At 37.9% G+C, this 23,313-nt stretch overlaps 1 pseudogene; it reads right to left on the minus strand.

The window, feature by feature from the left end:
- Positions 1-3,137: 3,137 nt before the first annotated feature.
- On the minus strand, positions 3,138-23,287 carry LOC116647125 (annotated as a pseudogene).
- Between the last annotated feature and the right edge of the window lie 26 nt (positions 23,288-23,313).

Consider the following 23,313-nt stretch of genomic DNA (forward strand, 5'->3'; position numbering starts at 1 on the left):
ACAATAGATTAATGAATGGGCATGGCTGTGTTCCAAAAAGACTTTATTTACCAAAATAGGTAGAAGTCTGGATTTGGCCTGTGGGCCTTAGGTTGCCAACTGCTGCAGTAGAGCATTCATAGGATGACAGATGCTTCATAAGAAAATTTTATTTGACAGCACCAAGGAGGTGGGTAGGAGGGTGGAGGCCAGTGCATTGGTTCGGGTGAGATTTAATAAGGTTCCGAACTAGCATTGGAGGAGTGGGAATGGAAAGGACAGGAGAGCATGGAGAGATACAGTGTTATGCTGGTCAGGGAAGGAATCAATAATCGATAGTTTCAAATAGTGCAGAAAGGTCTAGGAAGCTGAGGCTAGAGAAGAGGACATTGGATTTGTTATTTAGGAGGTTGGTGCTTCCCCTTCCTTAAAAAGTTTACCAAATTTTATCAATACATTGCACAATGGTAAAATATAAAATACTAACAAAAGGCTTTCAAGTTAGCAGGGCCCTGCCCATTCTCTCCCTCCCTTCACATCTAGCCTGTCCACTTAAGTCTTTTTGACTAATCCTTCTGGTAGTTGTTTTCCATTTGTATAAATAATATGCTTTTATTGCTATTTCCTGATATATGAATTTTAGACAGCATCTATTGACATTCTGTTATGGAATATGAGGATTTAGCACTCACTTTATCCCCTGCTCATCTTCTTTTCTCTACATCCACACAATATAATTAAATCATCTTTTTCAAATCAGTATTCAGTATTTCTCTTAGGATAACTATGTAAGTGTGGTGCACTGCTGAGCCAAGTAGCATACTATGATGCTTATGTCTTTCTGTATACAACTTTTTGTTCATCCTGAAGTTAATAACTGCTTCCTTTTTTTGCTTAATTAAAAACAATAATTATTTTAATTAAACTTATTTTGAAGTGAATGTACACAAAAGTTGTAAGAAATAATGCAGAGAGATCCCATGTACCCTTGCCCAGTTTTCTACAATGGTAACATCTTGCAGAACTATAGTACACTATCAAAACCAGGATTTTGACATTGATACAGTCAAGATACAGAATATTTCCATCACCACAATATCCCTTGTGTTGTCCTTTTATAGCTACCCCCACCCCCTCCTTAACCGCTGGAAACCACTAATTTGTTCCTCATTCTCAAATTTTGTCATTTCAAGATTCTTAAATAAATAAAGTAATATAGTATGTGGACTTTTGGGACTGTTTTTTTCTTTTCACTCAGAATAATTCCATGGAGATTTATCCATGTATTGATAGTTTAAGCCTTTTTATTGCTGAGTAGTATTTCATGGTATGGATGTATCACAATTTAATCATTCATCCATTAAAGAACATCTGGGTTATTTCCAGGTTTTGTCTATTATGAATGAAGCTGTTATAAATGTTTGTGTATAGGTTTTTGTGTGAACATAAGTCTTCATTTCTGTGGGACAAATGCCCAGGAGTGTAATTTCTGGGTTGTATGATAATTGCATGTTTCGTTTATAAGAAAGTGTCAAACCATTTCCACATTGGATATATCATTTTGCATTCCCACCAGCAATATAGGAGAGATCCAGTTCCTCTGCATCCTCACCAGCATTTAGAGTCACAATTTTTTATTTTAGCCATTCGGACAAGTGTGTAGTCATATCTTATAGTTTTAATTTGCATTTCTCTAGTGGCTAATGATGTTGAGCAACTTTTCATGTATTTATTTGCCATCTGTACATCCTCTTCGGTTAAATGTCTGTTCATGTCTTTTGCCTATTTTCTAACAGGATTTTTAAAAATTTTGAGTTTTAAGAGTTCTTATTATGTTCTAGATAAAAGTCCTTTGTTAGATTTGTACTTTGTAAATATTTTGTCCCACTGTGTAGTTAGTCTTTTCATGCTCTTAACAGGGTCTTTTTCAGAGCAAACATTTTTAATTTCGATAAAGTCCAATTTATCAATTTTTCTCTTATGAATTGTGCTTCTGTTGTCAAGTCTAAGAATTCTTTGCCTAGCCATAAATCTCAAATGTTTCTCCTATGTTTTTTTTCCAAAACGTTCATGGTTTTGTATTTTAAATTTAAATCCTTGATCAATTTTGAGTTAATTTTTTATAAGGCATCCTTTATTAAATTGCTTTTAAAATCAGTCAGACGTATTTGTATGTGGCTTTTTATAGGTTCTCTCTTTTGTTCCATTGATTTATGTGTCTCTATGTCAATACCACATAGTCTTGATTACTATATACATATATATTATATATAATAAATCTTGAATTTAGGTAAGCTGATTCCTCCCACTTTCTTCTTCTTCTTCTCCTTCTTCTTCTTCTTCTTCTCCTTCTTCTTCTTCTTCTTCTTCTTCTTCTTCTTCTTCTTCTTCTAAGATTTTATTTATTTGAGAGAGAGAGCAAGTGAGAGAGCACAAGTGGTAGAGAGGGAGAAGCAGGCTGCCCATTGAACAGGGAGCCTGATGCAGGGCTCAATCCCAGGACCCTGGGATTATGACCTGAGCCGAAGGCAGCTGTTTAACTGGCTGAGCCACCCAGCCGCCCCTTTATTCGTTTTTTTTTGTACAATTGTTTTAGCTGCTCTAGTTCCCTTGCCTTTCCATATACATTTTAGAATAATCTTGTGTATATCTACGAAAAAAGTCTTGCTGGGAGTTTTATAAGAATTGCATTAGATCTGTATATCAACTTGGGGAGAATTTAGATCTTTACTATGTCGAATTTTCCAACCCATGAACATGTTATTTATTTATTTAGATTGTATTTATTTAGATTTATCTATTTAGATTGTATTTGACTTCTTTCATCAGCGTTATGTAGTTTTCAGCGTGTAAGTTCTGTATGTATTTTGTTAGATTTGCCCTTAGGTATTTTATTTTAAAAGCAATTCTAAGTGGTATGGTACTTTTCATTTTAGTGTCCATGTGTTCATTGCTATTATATAGAAATACAGGGACACCTGGGTGGCGGTTAAGCATCTGCCTTTGGCTCAGGTCATGATCCCAGGGTCCTGGGATCGAGTCCCACATCAGGCTCCTTCCTCAGCAGGGAGCCTGCTTCTCCCTATGCCTGCCTCTCCCCCTGCTTGTGCTCTCTCTCTCTCTGATAAATAAATAAAATTAAAAGAAAAGAAAAGAAATACAATTGATTCTCATATGATTATCTTCTATCCTGCAACTTTGCTGAACTCACAAGAACTCAGTTTGGGAGGGTTTTTTTGGGTAGATTTATTGGGGTATTCTATGTAGACAAGCATATCATTTTCAAGTAGGGACAGTTTTCTTCTTTCTTTTCCATCTGTATGTCTTTTCTTTTCTTGCTTTATTGCACTGGCTAGACCTTCCAACACTAGGCTGAATAAGAGTGGTGAGAATGGACATCCATGCCTTGTTCTTGGTCTTAGTGGGAGACCATTCAGTCTTTCACTATTGAAGTATGTTAGCTGTAGTATTTATGTAGATGCTCTATATCAAGTTGAGAAAGTTCCTCTCTATTCCTATTTTTCTGAAATTTTTATCACGATGGTGTTGAACTTTGTCAAATGTTTTTTTTTCCTGCATCAATTGATATGGTCATGTAATTTTTCTTCATTAGCCTATTAATATGGATTGCATTGATCAATTTTTATAATATTGTATCAGCCTTGCATTCTTGGTCTAAATTGTACTTGATCTTGGTGTATAATTACTTTTATGTGTAGCCGAATTTTTTTTTCTGTTATTTTGTTAGAGACTTTTACATATGTATTCATGAGGAACATTGGTCTGGTACAGTTTTTTACACTATGTTTGGTTTTGGTATCAGGCTAATACTAGTTTTATGAAGTGAATTGTGAATTGTTTCTTCCTCTTCTATTATCTGGAAGATATTGTATGGAATTGGCATTTATTCTTTATACATTTGGTATAATTCTACTAAATTTAATTTTGTTACAGTGCTAGTCAAATTATCTATTTTATATTGGGTGAGGGTGTGGTAGTTGGTATTTTTTGAAGAATCAGTCCATATCACCTGAGTTGTTGAATTTGTGTGTGTACAGTTTTACATACCATTCTCTTACTGTTTTGATATCTACAGGGTTAGTGGTGATACCTTGTTTCATTGCTTACATTGGTAATTTGTGTTTTCTCTTTTTTCCTTTGTCAGTCTTTCTAGAGGTTTGTCAACTTTATTGGTCTTTTAAAAGAACAATCATTTGTTTGTTTTGAGTAGAGGACCATTCTAAAGGTTTTAATGATTTCAAAAGGAGTCAGATACTAAACCCATTAAGTTCTGACTGGCAATTGAACCCCATGAAAACGGATGTGCCCACTTTGAGGAGTTTGACTACTCCAGTGTCAAGCTGGATCACCACAAGGTGGAGACGATGGAGTGAGGCAGGCCTAGAGTTGGTGTGCCTTCCAGGACAGGTAGGAGTTCCAGATAACAACAATACACTGGACAACGGCCAACATGTAATGAAGGGGAACCAGGTAGAAGTTGGCTAACTGCATGGCAGGCCAGATAGTAGTTGGTGATGAGGGCATTGGGATAATCCTGCTGTAGCTTGGCGCAGTTGTCCTGGACTGACCGTCCATTGAGTGCTCTTACCAATGGGAGGAACCAGCCTAGAGAACATGGGGCAAAGCCCCCCTGATTCAATAGCATCTTCTTTAGTGCATCTACTTTGGTGGTGCTAGGGATGAACTGGTCCAAAACCCTTTACTGGCTTCCTACTACAGAGCCCACAAAACCACAGCCCAGAGAGACCATGGACAGGATCCAGGCAGTCCCGTGTTCCTGCAGACCTCACTTCTCTACCAGCTGCTGTGAGATAATGTCATCCAGACCCATCAGGGACCCAGCTGTCAGGACACACTGATGTGCTGTACTTTCCAGTTTTGTAGCTTCCACAAAACTAAAAGGCAACCTTCAGAATGGGAGAAGATATTTCAAATGACATATCTAATAAAGGCTTAGTATCCAAAATATATAAAGAACTTATAAAACTCAACACCCCCAAAATGAATTATTCAATTAAAAAATAGAAGACATGAATAGATGTTTTTCCAAAGAACGCATACAGATGGCCAACAGACACATGAAAAGATGCTCAACCTCACTCATCAGGGAAATGCAAATCAAAACTATAATAGGATATCATCTCACACCTGTGTGAAGGGCTAAAATCAACAACACAAGAATCAACAGGTGTTGGCGAGGATGTGGAGAAAGGGAAACCCTCTTGCACTGTTGGTGGGAATGCAAACTGGTACAGCCACTGTGGAAAACAATATGGACGTTCTTAAAAGAGTTAAAAATAGAACTATCCTATGATCCAGCAATTGCACTACTAGGTATTTACCCAAAGAATAGAAAAATACTAATTCAAAGGGATATATGCACCTATATGTTTATAGCAGCATTATTTACAATAGCCAAATTATGGAAACAGCCCAAGTGTCCATCAGCTGATGATGGATAAAGAAGACACAATGGAATATTACTCAGCCATAAAAAAGAATGAAATCTTGCCATTTGTAGTGATGTGGATGGAGCCTAGAGAGTATTATACTAAGTAAAATAGTCAGAGAAAGACAAATACCTTATGATTTCACTCTTTCGTGGAATTTAAGAAACAAATGATCAAAGGGGAAAAAAGAAATGGGGGGACAAACCAAGAAACAGACTCTTAACTATAGAGAACAAACTGATGGTTACCAGAGGAGGGGTGGGTGAGGGTGTGGGTTAAATAGGTGATAGGGATTAAGGAAGGCACTGTGATGAGCACTGGGTATTATATGGAAGGGTTGAATCACTATACTGTACACCTGAAACTAATATTACACTGTATGTTAACTAACTGGAATTTAAATAAAAAAATAAAGAACATTTGTTTCATTGATTTTCTCTATTATTTTTCTATTTTAAATTTCATTTACTTCTGTATTATTTTTTTCCTTCTGATTGCATTGGGTTTATTTTGCTTTTCTTTTTCTAGATTTTTGAGCTGGGAGCTTAGATTATTGATTTGAGACTATTCCTCCTTTCTTTTAAAAAAATTTTTTATTTAATTTTTTAAAAGATTTTATTTATTTATTTGACAGAGACACAGCGAGAGAGGGAACACAAGCAGGGGGAGTGGGAGAGGGAGAAGCAGGCTTCCCGCGGAGCAGGAAGCCCGATGCAGGGCTCGATCCCAGGACCCTGGGATCATGACCTGAGCCAAAGGCAGACGCTTAATGACTGAGCCACCCAGGCGCCCCCTATTCCTCCTTTCTAATGTGTCCATTTAGTGCTGTAACTTTCTTACAAATTTTAATATGTCGTGTTTTCATTTTCATTCATTTTCAAGCACTTTTTGATACATTCTGACATTTCTTCTTTGACTCATGGATAATTTAGGAGTGTGTTTAGTTTCTAAGACTTTGAAGATTTTAGTTATTTTTTCTGTTATTGATTTCATGTTTGATTCCATTGTGGTTGGAGAACACACTTGGTATGATATAAATTCTTTTAAATTTGTTGAGGTTTGTTTTATGGCCCACAATATGATCTATGTTGGTATATGTTCCATGGGTATTTGAAAATAATGTGTAGTCTACTGTTACTGGGTGTAGTGCTGTATATATGTATATTAGATCCTGTTGGTTGGTTGTGTTGTTCAAGTCTATATCCTTGCAGGTTTTCTGTCAAGTTGTTCTATAAATTGTTAAGAGTGAGCTGTTAAAGTCACCTGGTGTAATTGTGGATTTGTCTATTTTTCTAAATAGAGAGTTCTGTTTTTACAACTCTAAAAACAGTTCTATCAGTTTTTGCTTTATAGATCTTTCAGCCCTGTTGTTTGGTGCATGCACATTTCAGATTGCTATATATTCTATTCCTGGTGGATTTTTCCTTTTATCATTATGTTATGCCCCTATGTGTCTCTGGTAATTTTCTTTGAAGCTTATTTTATGTGATATTAATATGGCTATTTTTAGTCTCCTTTGACTGATGTTTGCATTATATATGTTTTTCTCTACTTTTACTTTAACCTTGTCAATATCATTATATTTGAAAAGAGTTTCTTGTAGACAACATAAAGTTGAATCATGTTTTTATTTTATTTTTAAAAAATTTTATTTATTTTTTAGAATTTTTAATTTAAATTCAATTTAAGTAACATATAGTGTATTAATAGATTCAGGGGTAGAATTTAGTGATTCATCAGTTGCATATAACACTCAGTGCTCATTACATCAATTGCCCTCCTTAATGCCCATCACCCATTTGCCCCATCCCCCCACCAGCCTCCCCTGCAGCAACCCTTAGTTTGTTTCCTACAGTTAAGAGTCTCATACGGTTTGCCTCCCTTTCTGTTTTCATCTTATTTTATTTTTCCTTTCCTTTCCCTATGTCCATCCGTTTTGTTTCTTAAGTTCCACATATGAATGAAATAATATGGCATTTGTCTTTCACTGACTGACTTATTTCGCTTAGCACAATACACTCTAGTTCCATCCACATCATTGCAAATGGCAAGATTTCATTCTTTTTTTATGGCTGAGTAATATTCCATCATATATATATATACACCACATCTTCTGTATCCATTCATCTGTCGATGGACACCTGGGCTCTTTCCATATTTTGGCTATTGTGGACATTGCTGCTATAAACATTGTGGGGCATGTGCCCCTTCAAATCACTATGTTTGTATTCTTTGGACAAATTGCTAGTAGAGCAATTGCTGGGTTGTAAGTATTTCTATTTTTAACTTTTTGTGAAATCTCAGTACTGTTTTCCAGAGTGTCTGCACCAGCTTGCATTCCCACCAACAGTATAAGAGGAATCCCCTTTCTATGTATCCTCACCAGCATCTGTTGTTTCCTGACTTGTTAATTTTAGCCATTCTGACTGGTGTGAGGTGGTATCTCATTGTGGTTTTGATTTGTATTTCTCTGATGATAAGTGATGTTGAGCATTTTTTCATGTGTCTGTAGCCATTTGGATGTCTTCTTTGGAGAAATGTCTGTTCATGCCTTCTGTCCATTTCTTGACTGGATTATTTGTTTTTTGGGTGTTGAATTTGATGAGTTCTTTATAGATTCTGGATACCAGCCCTTTATCTGATAAGTCATTTGCAAATATCTTCTTCCATTCTGTAGGTTGCCTTTTAGTTTTGTTGACTGTTTCCATTGCTGTGCAAAAGCTTTTTATCCTGATGAAGTCCCAATAGTTCATTTTGCTTTTGTTTCCCTTGCCTTTGGAGACATGTCCAGTAAGAAGTTGCTGTGGCTGAGGTCAAAGAGGTTGCTGCCTGTGTTCCCCTCTAGTATTTTGATGGATTCCTGTCTCATATTTAGGTCTTTCAACGATTTTTAGTTTATTTTTGTGTATGGTGTAAGAAAGTGGTCCAGTTTCATTCTTCTGCATGTGGCTGTCCAGTTTTTCCAACACCATTTGTTGAAGAGACTGTCTTTTTTCCATTGGATATTCTTTCCTGCTTTGTCAAAGATTAGTTGACCATAGGGTTGAGGGTCCAGCTATTCTGTTCCATTGTTCTATGTGTCTGTTTTTCTGCCAGAATCATACTGTCTTGATGATTACAGCTTGAACTCTGGAATTGTGATGCCTCCAGCTTTGGTTTTCTTTTTTAAAATTCCTTTGGCTATTCAGGGTCTTTTCTGTTTCCATACAAATTTTAGGATTGTTTGTTCCAGCTCTGTGAAAAATGCTGATGGTATTTTGATAGTGATTGCATTGAATGTGTAGATTGCTTAGGGTAACATAGACGTTTTAAAAGTATTTGTTCTTCCAATCCATGAGCATGGAATGTTTTTCCATTCCTTTGTGTCTTCTTCAGTTTCTTCCTTAAGTTCTTTAGTTTTCAGAGTACAGATCTTTTACCTCTTTGGTTAGGTTTATTCCTAGGTATCTAATGGTTTTTGGTGCAATTGTAAATGGGATCGATTCCTTGATTTCTCATTCTTCTTCCTCATTGTCAGTGTATAGAAATGCAACTGACTTGTGTGCACTGATTTTATTTTATTTATTTTATTTATTTATTTATTTTATTATGTTATGTTAGTCACCATACAATACATCATTGGTTTTTGATGTGGTGATCCACGATCCATTGTTTTCGTATAACACCGAGTGCTCCATGCAGTACGTGCCCTCCTTAATACCCATCACCGGGCTAACCAATCCCCCCTTCCCCCTCCCCTCTAAAACCTTGTTTATTTCTCAGAGTCCATAGTCTCTCATAGTTCATCTCTCCCTCCAATTCCCTCCCCATTTTTCCCTTCCTTCTCCTAATGTCCTCCATGCTATTCCTTCTGTTCCACAAATAAGTGAAACCATATGATAATTGACTTTCTCTGCTTGACTTATTTCACTTAGCATAATCTCCTCCAGTCCCATCCATGTTGATGTAAAAGTTGGGTATTCATCCTTTCTGATGGCTGAGTAATATTCCATTGTATATATGGCCCACATCTTCTTTATCCATTCATCTGTTGAAGGGCATCTCGGCTCTTTCCACAGTTTGGCTATTGTGGACATTGCTGCTATGAACATTGGGGTGCATATGGCCCTTCTTTTCACTACATCTGTGTCTTTGGGGTAAACACCCAGGAGTGCAATTGCTGGGTCATAGGGTAGCTCTATTTTTAAATTTTTGAGGCACCTCCACACTGTTTTCCAAAGTGGCTGTACCAACTTGCATTCCCACCAACAGTGTAAGAGGGTTCCCCTTTCTCCACAACCTCTCCAACATTTGTTGTTTCTTTCCCTGTCCATTTTTGCCATTCTAACTGGTGTAAGGTGGTATCTCAATGTGGTTTTGATTAGGATTTCCCTGATGGCTAATGATGATGAACACTTTTTCATGTGTCTGTTAGCCATTTGTATGTCTACTTCAGAGAAGTGTCTTTTCATATCTTCTGCCCACTTTTTGACTTGATTATTTGTTTTTTGGGTGTTGAGTTTGAGAAGTTCTTTATAGATCTTGGATACCAGCCGTTTATCTATAGTGTCATTTGCAAATATCTTCTCCCATTCTGTGGGTTGCCTCTTTGTTTTGTTGACTGTTTCCTTTCTGTGCAGAAGCTTTTTATCTTGATGAAGTCCCAAAAGTTCATTTTTGCTTTTGTTTCACTAGCTTTTGGAGATGTATCTTGAAAGAAGTTGCTGTGGGCGATGTCAAAGAGGTTACTGCCTATGTTCTCCTCTAGGATTTTGATGGATTCTTGTCTCACATTGAGGTCTTTCATCCACTTTGAGTTTATCTTTGTGAATAGTGTTAGAGAATGGTCAAGTTTCATTCTTCTGCATGTGGCTGTCCAATTTTCCCAGCACCATTTATTAAAGAGCCTGTCTTTTTTCCTTTGCATGTTTTTTCCTGCTTTGTCAAAGATTATTTGACCATAGAGTTGAGGGTCCATATCTGGGTTCTCTATTCTGTTCCATTGGTCTATATGTCTATTTTTGTGCCAGTACCATGCTGTCTCGGTGATCACAGCTTTGTAATAGAGCTTGAAATCGGGCAACGTGATGCCCCCAGCTTTGTTTCTCTTTTTCAACATTTCCTTGGCGATTCAGGGTCTTTTCTGATTCCACAGAAATTTTAGGATTGTTTGTTCCAGCACTTTGAAAAATGTCATTGGAATTTTGATCGGGATGGCATTGAAGGTATAGATTGCTCTGGGTAGCATAGACATTTTCACAATGTTTATTCTTCTGATCCATGAGCATGGAATATTTTTCCATCTTTTTGTGTCTTCTTCAATTTCTTTCATGAGTGTTTTGTAGTTCCTAGAGTATAGATCCTTTACCTGTTTGGTTAGGTTTATTCTGAGGTATCTTATGGTTTTTGGTGCTATTGTAAATGGAATCCTTTCTCTAATTTCTCTTTCTACAGTTCCGTTGTTAGTGTATAAGAAAGCAACTGATTTCTGTGCGTTGATTTTGTATCCTGCCACATTACTGAATTCCTGTATGAGTTCTAGGAATTTGGGGGTGGAGTCTTTTGGGTTTTCCACATAAAGGATCATGTCGTCTGCGAAAAGAGAGAATTTGAATTCTTCTTTGCCAATTTGAATACCTTTTATTTCTTTTTGTTGTCTGATTGCTGTTGCTAGGACTTCTATTACTATGTTGAACAATAGTGGCGAGAGTGGGCATCCTTGACGTGTTCCTGATCTTAAGGGAAAGGCTCTCAGCTTTTCCCCATTGAGGATGATATTTGCTGTGGGTTTTTCATAGATGGATTTTATGAACTTGAGGAATGTTCCCTCTATCCCTATACTGTGAAGAGTTTTAATCAGGAAAGGATGTTGTATTTTGTCAAATGCTTTTTCTGCATCAATTGAGAGGACAATATGGTTCTTCTCCCTCCTCTTATTGATGTGTTCTATCACATTGATTGATTTGCGAATGTTGACCCACCCTTGCATCCTGGGGATAAATCCCACTTGGTCGTGGTGGATGATCCTTTTAATGTATTGTTGGATCCTATTAGGTAGGATTTTGTTGATGATTTTGGAATCCATATTCATCAGAGGTATCAGTCTGAAATTCTCCTTTTTGATGGGGTCTTTGCCTGCTTTGGGGATTAAGGTAATGCTGGCCTCATAGAATGAGTTTGGAAGTTTTCCTTCTGTTTCTATTTTTTGACACAGCTTCAGTAGAATAGGTATTATTTCTTCATTGAATATTAGGTAGAATTCCCCAGGGAATCCATCAGACCCTGGATTCTTGTTTTTTGGGAGGTTTTTGATCACCGCTTCAATCTCGTTACTGGTTATTGGCCTATTCAGGTTGTCAATTTCTTCCTGTTTCAGTCTTGGCAGCTTATAGGTTTCCAGGAAGACCTCCATTTCATCCAGATTGCTCAATTTAGCATATAGTTGTTGATAATAATTTCTAATAATTGTTTCTATTTCCTTGGTGTTAATCGTGATCTCTCCCCTTTCATTTATAATTTTATTAATTTGGGTCCTTTCTCTTTTCTTTTGGATAAGTCTGGCCAGTGGTTTATCGATCTTATTAATTCTTTCAAAGAACCAACATCTAGTTTCATTGATCTGCTCTACTGTGTTTCTAATTCATTGATCTCTGCTCTAATCTTAATTATTTTTCTTCTAATGTGTGGCTTAGGCATCGTTTGTTGCTTTTTCTCTAGTTCTTTAAGGTGTAGAGTTAGTTGGTGAATTCGAGATTTTTCTATTTTTTTGAGTGAGGCTTGGATGGCTATGTATTTCCCCCTCAGGACTGCCTTTTCAGTATCCCATAGGTTTTGGACTGATGTGTTTTCATTCTCATTGATTTCCATGAATTGTTTAAGTTCTTCTTTGATTTCCTGGTTGACCCAAACATTCTTGAGCAGAGTGGTCTTTAGCTTCCAAGTGTTTGAATTTCTGCCAAATTTTTTCTTGTGATTGAGTTCCAGTTTTAGAGCATTGTTGTCTGAGAATATGCAGGGAAAAATCTCAGTCTTTTGGTATTGGTTGAGACCTGATTTGTGACCCAGTATGTGGTCTATTCTGGAGAAAGTTCCATGTGCGCTCAAGAAGAATGAGTATTCTGTTGTTTTAGGGTGGAATGTTCTGTAAATATCTATGAGGTCCATCTGGTCCAATGTATCATTCAAAGCTCTTGTTTCCTTGTTGATTTTCTGCTTAGATGATCTGTCCATTGCTGGGAGTGGGATATTGAGGTCTCCTACAATTAACGTATTGTTATCAATATGACTCTTTATTTTGGTTAACAGTTGGCTTATGTAGATGGCTGCTCCCATGTTGGGGGCATAGATATTTACAATTGTTAGATCATCTTGTTGGATAGACCCTTTAAGAATGATATAGTATCCTTCTGTGTCTCTAATTACAGACTTTAGTTTAAAATCTAATTTGTCTGATATAAGAATTGCTACCCCAGCTTTCTTTTGAGGTCCGCTGGCATGGAAGATGGATCTCCATCCCTTCACTTTCAGTCTGGATGTATCTTTAGGTTCAAAATGAGTCTCTTGTAGACAGCATATGGATGGGTCCTGTCTTTTTATCCAATCTGCAACCCTGTGCCGTTTTATGGGAGCGTTTAGGCCATTCACGTTGAGAATGATTATTGAAAGATATGAATTAATTGTCATCATGTTGCCTGTGAAGACGTTTTTCTTATAGATTGTCCCTGTAAATTTCTGTTGTATATCACTCTTGTGGTCTTTCTCCTTTTATAGAACCCCCCTTCATATTTCTTGCAGGGCCAGCTTAGTGGTCACATATTCTTTCAGTTTCTGCCAGTCTTGGAAGCTCTGCATCTCTCCATCCATTCTACATGAAAGCCTTGTCAGATAAAGTATTCTTGGCTGCATGTTCTTCTCATTTAGTACCCTGAGTATGTCTTGCCAGGCCTTTCTGGCTTGCCAGGTCTCTGTGGATAGGTCTGACGTTATTCTGATGTTCCTCCCTCTGTACGTAAGGAATCTCTTCCCCCTAACTGCCCTTAAGATGGTTTCCTTGGTTCTAAGATTTGCAAGTTTTACTATTACATGCCGGGGTGTTGGCCTGTTTTCCTTGATCTTAGGAGGGGTCCTCTCTGCCTCTAGGACTCGAATGTTTGTTTCATTCCCCAGATTAGGGAAGTTCTCAGCTACGATTTGCTCAAATACATCTTCTAGTCCTCTCTCTCTCTCCACTCCCTCCGGGATTCCAATGATTCTGACATTGGAATGCTTCATGGTATCACTTATTTCTCTGATTCTATTTTCATGAATTCTGAGTTGTTTTTCCCTGGCCTCCTCTTTTCCCTTTTTATCTATTATATTGTCTTCCAGGTCACTTATTTGCTCTTTGGCTTCATTTACCCTAGCTGTTAGATTATCTAGATTGGATTGGATCTCATTGATAGCATTTTTAAGTTCTGCCAATTCAGCTTTCATTTCTGCCCTTAGAGACTCTATGTTGCCATTAATTGATTTCTCCATTCTAGCCATTGTCTTCACAATTGCTAGCCTGAATTCCATCTCCGACATCTTGGTTATATCTGCATCCATTTGTAAATCTGCAGCAGAAGTCATAATCTCTGAGTCTTTTCTATTTTGGGGGCTCCTCCTCCTAGTCATTCTGTTGATGGGTGTTTGAGGGAATGTATAGAGTCCAAATTATTGACCAGAACCCAAGCAAGATGCACCTGTTTTCTTGGGACCTTAGGGTTGCTGGCCTCTTGTTTTTCCAGCCTGTCTTCTGGGGGAGGGGCCTGCCACGCTATTACTCAGGCATCCCTGTTTGGGCGGAGTTGCCCTGCCCCCTGTGGCGGGGGATGGGCTCAGCAGGAATCAGTCTTTGGGGCTTTTGTTCTCTGGCGGCTTTCCCTGGAGGCTTTCTGCGTCTCTTCCGCGAGTCAGAGCAGAAGAGACCGTTTCCAACCCTCTGCCTCAGAGCAGAGAGATCGCAGTCTGTTCTTCAGTGAGGTCTCCAGGCCACACCGTCTCCGTTTCTGTCCGTGCTGCTATAAACTGCAGCGTCCTGGGTTGTGTGCCCCTCCGCAGCGCTCCCAGTCCTGTCTCCAGGTAGGGGCACGTCTCTGCCCTTTGTGCTTCTAAAACTGCCAGCTGCTCCCAGATCACGCGCGCGTGCGCGGGCGACACTGCTGCTCCGGGTTTCCGCCCCTGGGGGCTGCCCTAAAGTCCTTTCCCCGCTGCTAATGGTCTGCGAGTCTGTGCCTGGTCCCCAGCACGCGAGGCTGTCGCTCACCGGCGGTGTAGGATCCCCAGGGCCAGACACCCTCCTGCTGCTGGTTATCCTCCGATATCTGCCCGCGAAATCACGGCTCTCCGCTTCCTACCTCAAAACCAACCGCCTGCGATATTCTGTTTGTAGAGATCCAGATCTTCTTACATCTCAGGCTGGTTTCGTGGGTGCTCAGAGTGGTCTGGTAGATATCCAGCTCATTTCCGGGGACCAGTTGAAATAGGGTCCCCTACTCCTCCGCCATCTTTCCCCAAGCCTCTTTTTTTTTTTATTATGTTATGTTAATCACCATACATTACATCATTAGCTTTTGATGTAGTGTTCCATGATTCATTGTTTGTGTGTAACACCCAGTGCTCCATGCAGAACGTGCCCTCTTTAATACCCATCACCAGGCTAACCCATCCCCCCACCCCCCTCCCTTCTAGAACCCTCAATTTGTTTCTCAGAGTCCATAGTCTCTCATGGTTCATCTCCCCCTCCGATTCCCCCACCTTCATTCTTCCCCTCCTGCTATCTTCTTCTTCTTCTTCTTTTTTTAACATATAATGTATTATTTGCTTCAGAGGTACAGGTCTATGATTCAACAGTCTTGCACACTTCACAGCACTCACCATAGCACATACCCTCCCCAATGTCTATCACCCAGCCACCCCATCCCTCCCACCCCCCACCACTCCAGCAACCCTCAGTTTGTTTCCTGAGATTCAGAATTCAGGTAATATGATACATGTCTTTCTCTGATTGACTTATTTCGCTCAGCGTAATACCCTCCAGTTCCATCCATGTCGTTGCAAATGGCAAGATTTCATTCCTTTTGATGGCTGCATAATATTCCATTGTATATATATACCACATCTTCTTTATCCATTCATCTGTTGATGGACATCTTGGCTCTTTCCACAGTTTGGCTATTGTGGACATTGCTGCTATAAACATCAGGGTGCACGTACCCCTTCGGATCCCTACATTTGTATCTTTGGGGTAAATACCCGGTATGTGCACTGATTTTATATCCTATGACTTTGATGAATTCCTCTATCAGTTCTAGCAATATTTCGATGGAGTCTTTTGAGTTTTCTACATAGAGTATCATGTCATCTGCAAAGAGTGAAAGTTTGAGTTCTTCATTGCTGATTTGGATACCTTTTATTTCTTTTTGTTGTCTGATTGCTGAGGCTAGGATTTCTAGTACTCTGTTGAACAACAGTGGTGAGAGTGGACATCCCTGCTGTATTCCTGACCTTAGGGGAAAAGCTTAGTTTTTCCCCACTGAGAATGATATTCACTGTGGGTCTTTCATATATGGATTTTATGATAGTGAGTTATGTTCTCTCTATCCCTACACTGCAAAGAGTTTTTATCAAGAAACAATGCTGTATTTTGTCAAATGCTTTTTCTGCATCTATTGAGAAGTTCATATGGTTCTTATCCTTTTTTTTAAGGATTTTATTTATTCATTTATTTGAGAGAGAGAGAGAGTGCACATGAGATAGGGGAGGGTCAGAGGGAGAAGCAGACTCCCTGCTGAGCAGGGAGCCCTATGTGGGACTTGATCCTGGGACTCCAGGATCATGTCCTGAGCCGAAGGCAGTCGCTTAACCAACTGAGTCACCCAGGCACCCTCTTATCCTTTCTTTTATTAATGTGGTGTACCACATTTATTGATTTGTGGATGTTGAACCACCCTGCACCCCGGAATAAGTCCCACTTGGTCATGGTGAATAATCCTTCTAATGTACTGTTGGATCCTGTTAGCTAATATCTTGGTGAGAATTTTTGCATTCATGTTCTTCAGGGATATTGGTCTAGTTCTCCTTTTTAGTAGGGTCACTCTCTGGTTTTGGGATCAAGGTAATACTGGCCTCATAGAATGAGTTTGGAAGTTTTCCTTCCATTTCTATTATTTGGAACAGTTTCAGAAGAATAGGTATTAATTCTTCTTTAAATACTTGGTAGAATTCCTCTGGGAAGCCATCTAGCCCTAGACTCTTGTTGGGAGATTTTTGATTACTGATTTAACTTCTTTGTTGGTTATGGGTATGTTCAGGTTTTCTATTTATTCCTGTTTCAATTTTGGTAGTTTATATATTTCTAGGAATGCATCCATTTCTTCCAGATTGCCTAATTTTTTGGCATATAATTGATCATAATATTCTCTTATAATTGTTTGTATTTCTTTGGTGTTGGTTGTGATCTCTCCTCTCTCATTCGTGATTTTATCTATTTGGGTCCTTTCTCTTCTCTTTTTGATAAGTCTGGCTAGGGGTTTATCAATTTTATTAATTATTTCAAGGAACCTGCTTCTAGTTTCATTGATCTGTTCTGTTTTTTTTATTTCTATATCATTGATTTTTGCACTAATCTTTATTATTATTTTTCTCTTGCTGGATTTAGGCTTTATTTGCTGTTCTTTTTCCAGCTCCTTTAAGTATAAGGTTAAGTTGTATATTTGAGACTTTTCTTGTTTCTTGAGGAAGGCCTGTATTGCTGTATACTTCTCTCTTAGGACCGCCTTTGTTGCATCCCAAAGGTTTTGAACTGTCATATTTTCATTTTCATTTGTTTCCATGTATTTTTTAAAAATTCTTCTTTAATTTCCTGGTTGACTCATTCATTCTTTAGAGGATGTTCTTTAAACTCCATGTATTTGTGGTCCTTCCAAATTTTTTTTTGTGGTTGACTTCAAGTTTCATAGTGTTGTGGTCTGAAAATATGCATGGTATGATCTCATTCTTTTTGTACCAGTTGAGACCTGATTTGTGACCAGTATGTGATCTATTCTGGAGAATGTTCCAAGTGCACTCAAGGAGAATGCATATTCTGCTGCTTTAGGATGAAGTGCTCTGAATATATCTGTGAAGTCCATCTGGTCCAGTGTGTCATTCAAAGCCATTGTTTCCTTGTTGATCTTCTGCTTAGATCTGTCCATTGCTGTGAGTGGGGTGTTAAAGTCCCCTACTATTATTGTATTATTAACAATGAGTTTTTTAAAATTTTGTTATTAATTGGTTTATATATTTAGCTGCTCCCAAATTAGGGGCCTAAATATTTACAATATTTAGATCTTCTTGTTGGATAGGTCCTTTTATTATGATATAGTGTCCTTCTTCATCTCTTATTACAGTCTTTGGCTTGAAATATATTTTGCCTGATGTAAGGATGGCTACTCCACCTTTCTTTTGATGTCCATTAGCATGATAGATGGTTCTCCACCCCCTCACTTTCAATCTGGAGGAGTCCTTGGATCTAAAATGAGTCTCTTGTAAGGAGCGTATCAATGGGTCTTGTTTTTGTTTTTGTTTTGTTTTTTTATCCATTCTGATACCCTATGTCTTTGGATTGGAGCATTTAGTCCATTTACATTCAGAGTAATTATTGAAAGATATGAATTTAGTGCCATTGTATTACCTGTAAAGTCACTGTTCCTGTAGATTGTTTCTTTCTGGTTTTTGTTACTTTTGGGCTCTCTCTCCACTCAAAGGATCCCCTTTAATATTTCTTGCTGGGCTGGTTTAGTGTTCACAAATTCCTTTAGTTTTTGTTTATCCTGGAAACTCTTTATCTCTCCTATTCTGAATGACAGCCTTGCTGGATAAAGTAGTCTTGGCTGCATGTTTTTTCCATTTAGCATGTTGAATATATCATGCCAGTCCTTTCTGGCCTGCCAGATCTCTGTGGATGGGTCTGCTGCCAGCCTTAGGTGTCTAACCTTGCAAGTTAAGGATCTCTTGTCTTGAGCTACTTTCAGCATTTTCTTTTTATCTTTGAAATTTGCAAGCTTCGCTATTATGTGTAGGTGTTAACCTATTTTTATTGATATTGAGGTGGGTTCTCTGTGCCTCCCGGACTTGAATGCCTAGTTCCTTTCCCAGATTAGGGAATTTCTCAGCTATAATTTGGTCAAATAAACCTTCTGCCCCTTTCTCCCACTCCTCATCTTCTGGGACCCCTATCATATGGATATTATTTTGCTTTATGGAATTGCTGAGTTCTCTAAGTCTCCCTTCTATCTAATAATTTGATCTAATAATTTTCTTTCTCTCTTCAGCTTCTTTATTTTCTATCACTTTATCGTCTATATCACTGATCCTCTCTTCTGCTTCATTCATCCTCATTTTTATTTCCTCCACTTGGGACTGCATCTCATTAATAGCATTTTTTAATTTCAGCCTGGCTAGATTTTAGTTCTTTTATTTTTACAGTAAGGGATTCTCTAGTGTCTTCTATGCTTTTTTCAAGCCCAGATAGTATCTTTATAATTGTTGTTTTAAATTTTAGTGCAGACGTCTTACTTATATCCCTATTGATTAAATCCCTGACAGTGAGTACTACCTCCTGTTCTTTCTTTCGGGGTGAATTTCTCCATCTTATCATTTTGTCCAGAAAAGAAAGGAAGAAAGAAAAGGTAAAAACAACAATGACAACAGAAAAACAAAACAAAAACACAAAACAAAACAAAACAAAAAACTAGATCCTGGGTGTGTTTTGGTCTACTTGTTGAAAGAAACTAGATCCCAAAATAAGAATGAAAGGAAAACTTTATATATATATATAATATATGCATATATATAATAAAATAAAATACAATGAAAGTAAACATATATATATGTATATCTATATAATATATACATAAAAATACAAATTAAAAAGAATAAATTAAGAATTAACAATAAGAAAATAACTGAACAAATAATAGTGAAAGACTAAAGAACAAAAATACAAAGAATGCTATATACTGTTTTCCCCAAGAGCTGAAGCTTTGCAGCCCTCTATGGTCAGTAAACTTGGTGCAAGCCAGTTGTATGTGCTTGTCTTCTGGGGGAGGGGCCTATTGCTCTGATTCTCAGGTGCCCTTGTCCTTGTGGAAACATGCCTCCCTTTCCAGGGGGCCAGGCTCAGTGTAAGTGGCTCTGGATTCCACTATGTGGTGCTGTTTTGCTCCCTGATGGGCTTTCAGCACTGATAGGCAGGATGAATATGGTAGTGCCCCACTCTCTAGCCCTGGAGCTGAAAGTTTATGTGCCCCCCACTCTTTAGTAAGCCCTCATAGAAAAGCAGTCAGTCACTCTTGTCTCCCTGGTTTCCGTCAGAACTCTGTGTTCACCCAGCCTGGGACCGAGTGTTTTTTATCTCAGGCATGTGACTGAGTTTCAAAACTCCAAATTTTAGGAACTCCTGAAGCATGGACCCATGCTGTTCCTCCCAGGGGAGCAAGAGGGGTCTCACCACACTTCTGCCTTTTGCCGGGCCCCTTCCCAGAAAGCAGTTGCACAACTGTGTAGTGGTTCACAGTTTATGGCAACATAGAGTAGAAAGCTGGCACCTAAAATTGCTGGCTTCCCCACTCTAATGCCTGGGAACTCTGCTGCTCTAAGGCAACACCTATCCTTCTTGAGACCCCAGGGATCCTAAGACCATGCTGTCACACCTGGGATTCTACCCCACTTCACCATCTCAGCAACTTTAAGCCAAGTATGTACCCCACTGTAGCAGACTTCTTAAAGTTCCAGTTTGGTGCTCTGCTGCTTATAATATTTTGCAGTAGTCTCCTTAAGCAGACTCTCTCCCCGCTGCCATATCCTCAGATATATCACCTAGGATTCAAGTCTCTGCACCTCCTACCTTCCAAAAAGTGGTCACTTTTCTACTTTAAGAATTACAGCATTTCTTTTCTCAAAACTTCAATTGATTTCTCAGGTGTTCAGAATGATTTGATAACTATCTAGCTGAATTCAAGGAACCAGACAAACTTAGGGTCCTGTACTCTCCTGCTATCTTAACTCCTCCCCCCCAGAAGTCGGATCATGTTTTTAAATTCACTCTGCTAATCTGTCTTTTAATTGTTGTATTTAGACCATTGTAAATTATTGATATGTTAGGATTTAAATCTGCCATTTTATATTTTGTTTTCTATTTGTTACCTATTTTTGATTTATATGTTTTATTTATTTCATTTTCCTGTGGATTACTTGAACATTTTTTAGAATTCCATTTTGATTTATCTATAGTGGTTTTGAGTTTATCTTTTCGTATAGGATTTTTATGTTTGCTTTTGGTATTACATTTATATACATATATATAACTTATCACATGTGTCATCATTTTACTAGTTTGAATGAAGTATAGAAACCTTAGCTCCCTTTATGTCCCTTTACCCTCCCCATTTAAAGTATGATTGTTTTAAATATTTTCCCTACATATGTTTAGAACCACATCAGACTATGTTATAATTTTTGCATCAACCATAAAACATAATTTAGAAGATTCAAGAGAAGGAAAACCTATTGTATATACCCATATTTTTGGTTACCATGTTCTTTATCTTCTTGATGTCCAAGGTTCCTTCTTTTACCATTTTCTATGTGTTTAGAGAACTTCCTTTAGCCATTCTTATGGGTAGTTCTGCTCATGATAAATTTTCTTAGTTTTTCTGCATCTGAGAATGTCTTGATTTCCCCTTCATTCCTGAGGATATTTTTGCTGGATATAGAATTCTGGAGTGATAGTTTTTGTTTCAGCACTTGAAAGATATTGTGCTACTTTATTTTGGCATTCATGGTTTCTGATGAGAAGTCTGCTATTATTCAAATTGTTGTCCCCCTATAGATTAGGAATCATTACCTTTCACTGCTTTCAATATTTATTTTCTTTGAATTTAGTTTAAGAAGTTTGACTATGATGTGTGTTGGTGTGGACTTTTTTGCATTTACAATTTTTGGAATTCGCTTAACTTCTTGAACTTGTACATTTATATCTTTTATGACATTTGGGAACTTTTCAGCCATTATTTCTTTAAGCATTTTTTTCAGACCCACCCCCTCTCTTCTCTCCTTCCAGGACTCCAATGACACAAATACTAGATGTCTTGTTATAGTCCCACAAGTCAGTGCATCTTTGTGTATTATTTTTCACTATATTTTCTCACTGTTGTTCAGATTGGGTAATTTCTGTTGTTCTGTCTTCTAGGTCACTGATTCTTTCTTCTATCCCCTCCATTCTGCTGTTGGGACCATCAACAGAGCTTTATATTTTGGTGATTTTATTTTTTAGTTCTAAAATTTACATTTTGTTCTTTATATCTTCTATTCCTTTATTGAGACTTTCTATTTTTTCCTGAGTTTTTCTATTTTTTCATTTGCTTCAAGTGTCTTTATAATTGCCTATTGAAGCATGATTATGATGATGGTTTATAATATTTGACAGATAATTCTAACGTCTATGTCATCTTGGTGTTACCATTTATTTTGTCTTTTTTTCATTCAGTTTGAGATCTTCTTGGTTCCTTGTATGCTAAGTAATTTTCAATTGAAGTTTGGACATTTTGGCTATTATATTAGGCTCTGGATCTTATTTAAACCTTCTATTTTAGCTGGCCTTTTTGGATACTGATTTAGCAGGATAAAAGTGATTTCACCTCATTATTTCCAGGTTGGGGTAGAAGTCTATATTCCCTATTCACCCTCAATTGACAGCCAAGAATGGGGGAATCTTCATTACTGCTGGTCAAGGGTAAGATTTCCATCTCCTCACTAGGCCTCCATTGATGACTCCCTGGCTGGGAAGGGTAGATATGTCTTGTTACTGCTCCACATCTGACTTTCCCTAATACTACAAGTTTTGGGAAGGTTTCATTTATGTCGGACAGTGGTGAAAAATCTGACTCTCAGCTTTCTCTAACATCACCTCCATCAGTGTGAAGGTCACCTTGTTACTTCTGGGGGTGTGTGGAAGTCTAGGCTGCTCAGGTGATTTCTACTATTGGGGGCCTCATTATTGCCCAGGAGTGATGAAGTTCCTACTCCTTACATGGTCTTCTCTGGCACGACCCAATGGAGGTTTTGGGCAGCAAGAGTGGATGCCTGTTTCCCATTCAGCCTTTGCTGGCATGGGTAAATGTGGGGCTACTGTTTTCTGTGGTGTTCGACTAGAGTATAATGCTAATTGTCTAAAAGTTTACCGTTGCTAGGCTTTCCAGGTCCTTGGACTAGTGAAAGCAGTCTTTAACTTGTGCTTTCTTTTTGTCTGCACCCACTGGTGTTTCTCGGTTGCTAGATTCTTCATCTCTAAGTCTGAGATATATTAAGCAAAAAGAAAACTGGAGGAATTTACAACCGTGTTGTTCCTCAGCAACTGAAGTCCCTAGCTGGTCTGTCTTTTTTTCTCCACCTTCAAGAGTCTTCCTATGCTTGTTTTATATATAATTTCCAGGGTTTTTAGTTGTTCTTAGTGGAGAGAATAAGGAAAAATATTTCTACTCCAAATTCCAAGAAGCAGAAGTATGTTATTTTTTAAAAAATCAAAGTAACTTATTTACATAGTTTAAAAAGTTAAGGCATTTATGATAAAAATCTGCAGTCCCCTACCCCTTCCTTACATATGCCTGGGTCTGACTCTTTGGAAGCAACCACTTTCAATATTTTTAGCTGTTTCTTCTATTATTTCCTTCCATGTTTCTAGACAATATGCTTACTCCACTACTTATTGACTTAAAAAATTTAATATATCTATTGATTTTTTTGTGGTGGTAGATAAGGATTTAGCTTTCTCATATATTTTACCTCATTTTCATCATCTTTTCAATATAGTCATGTCATCATT

Source organism: Phoca vitulina, unplaced genomic scaffold, assembly GCF_004348235.1.
Source record: "Phoca vitulina isolate PV1807 unplaced genomic scaffold, GSC_HSeal_1.0 scaffold39, whole genome shotgun sequence".
In the NCBI taxonomy this organism is placed as follows: domain Eukaryota; kingdom Metazoa; phylum Chordata; class Mammalia; order Carnivora; family Phocidae; genus Phoca; species Phoca vitulina.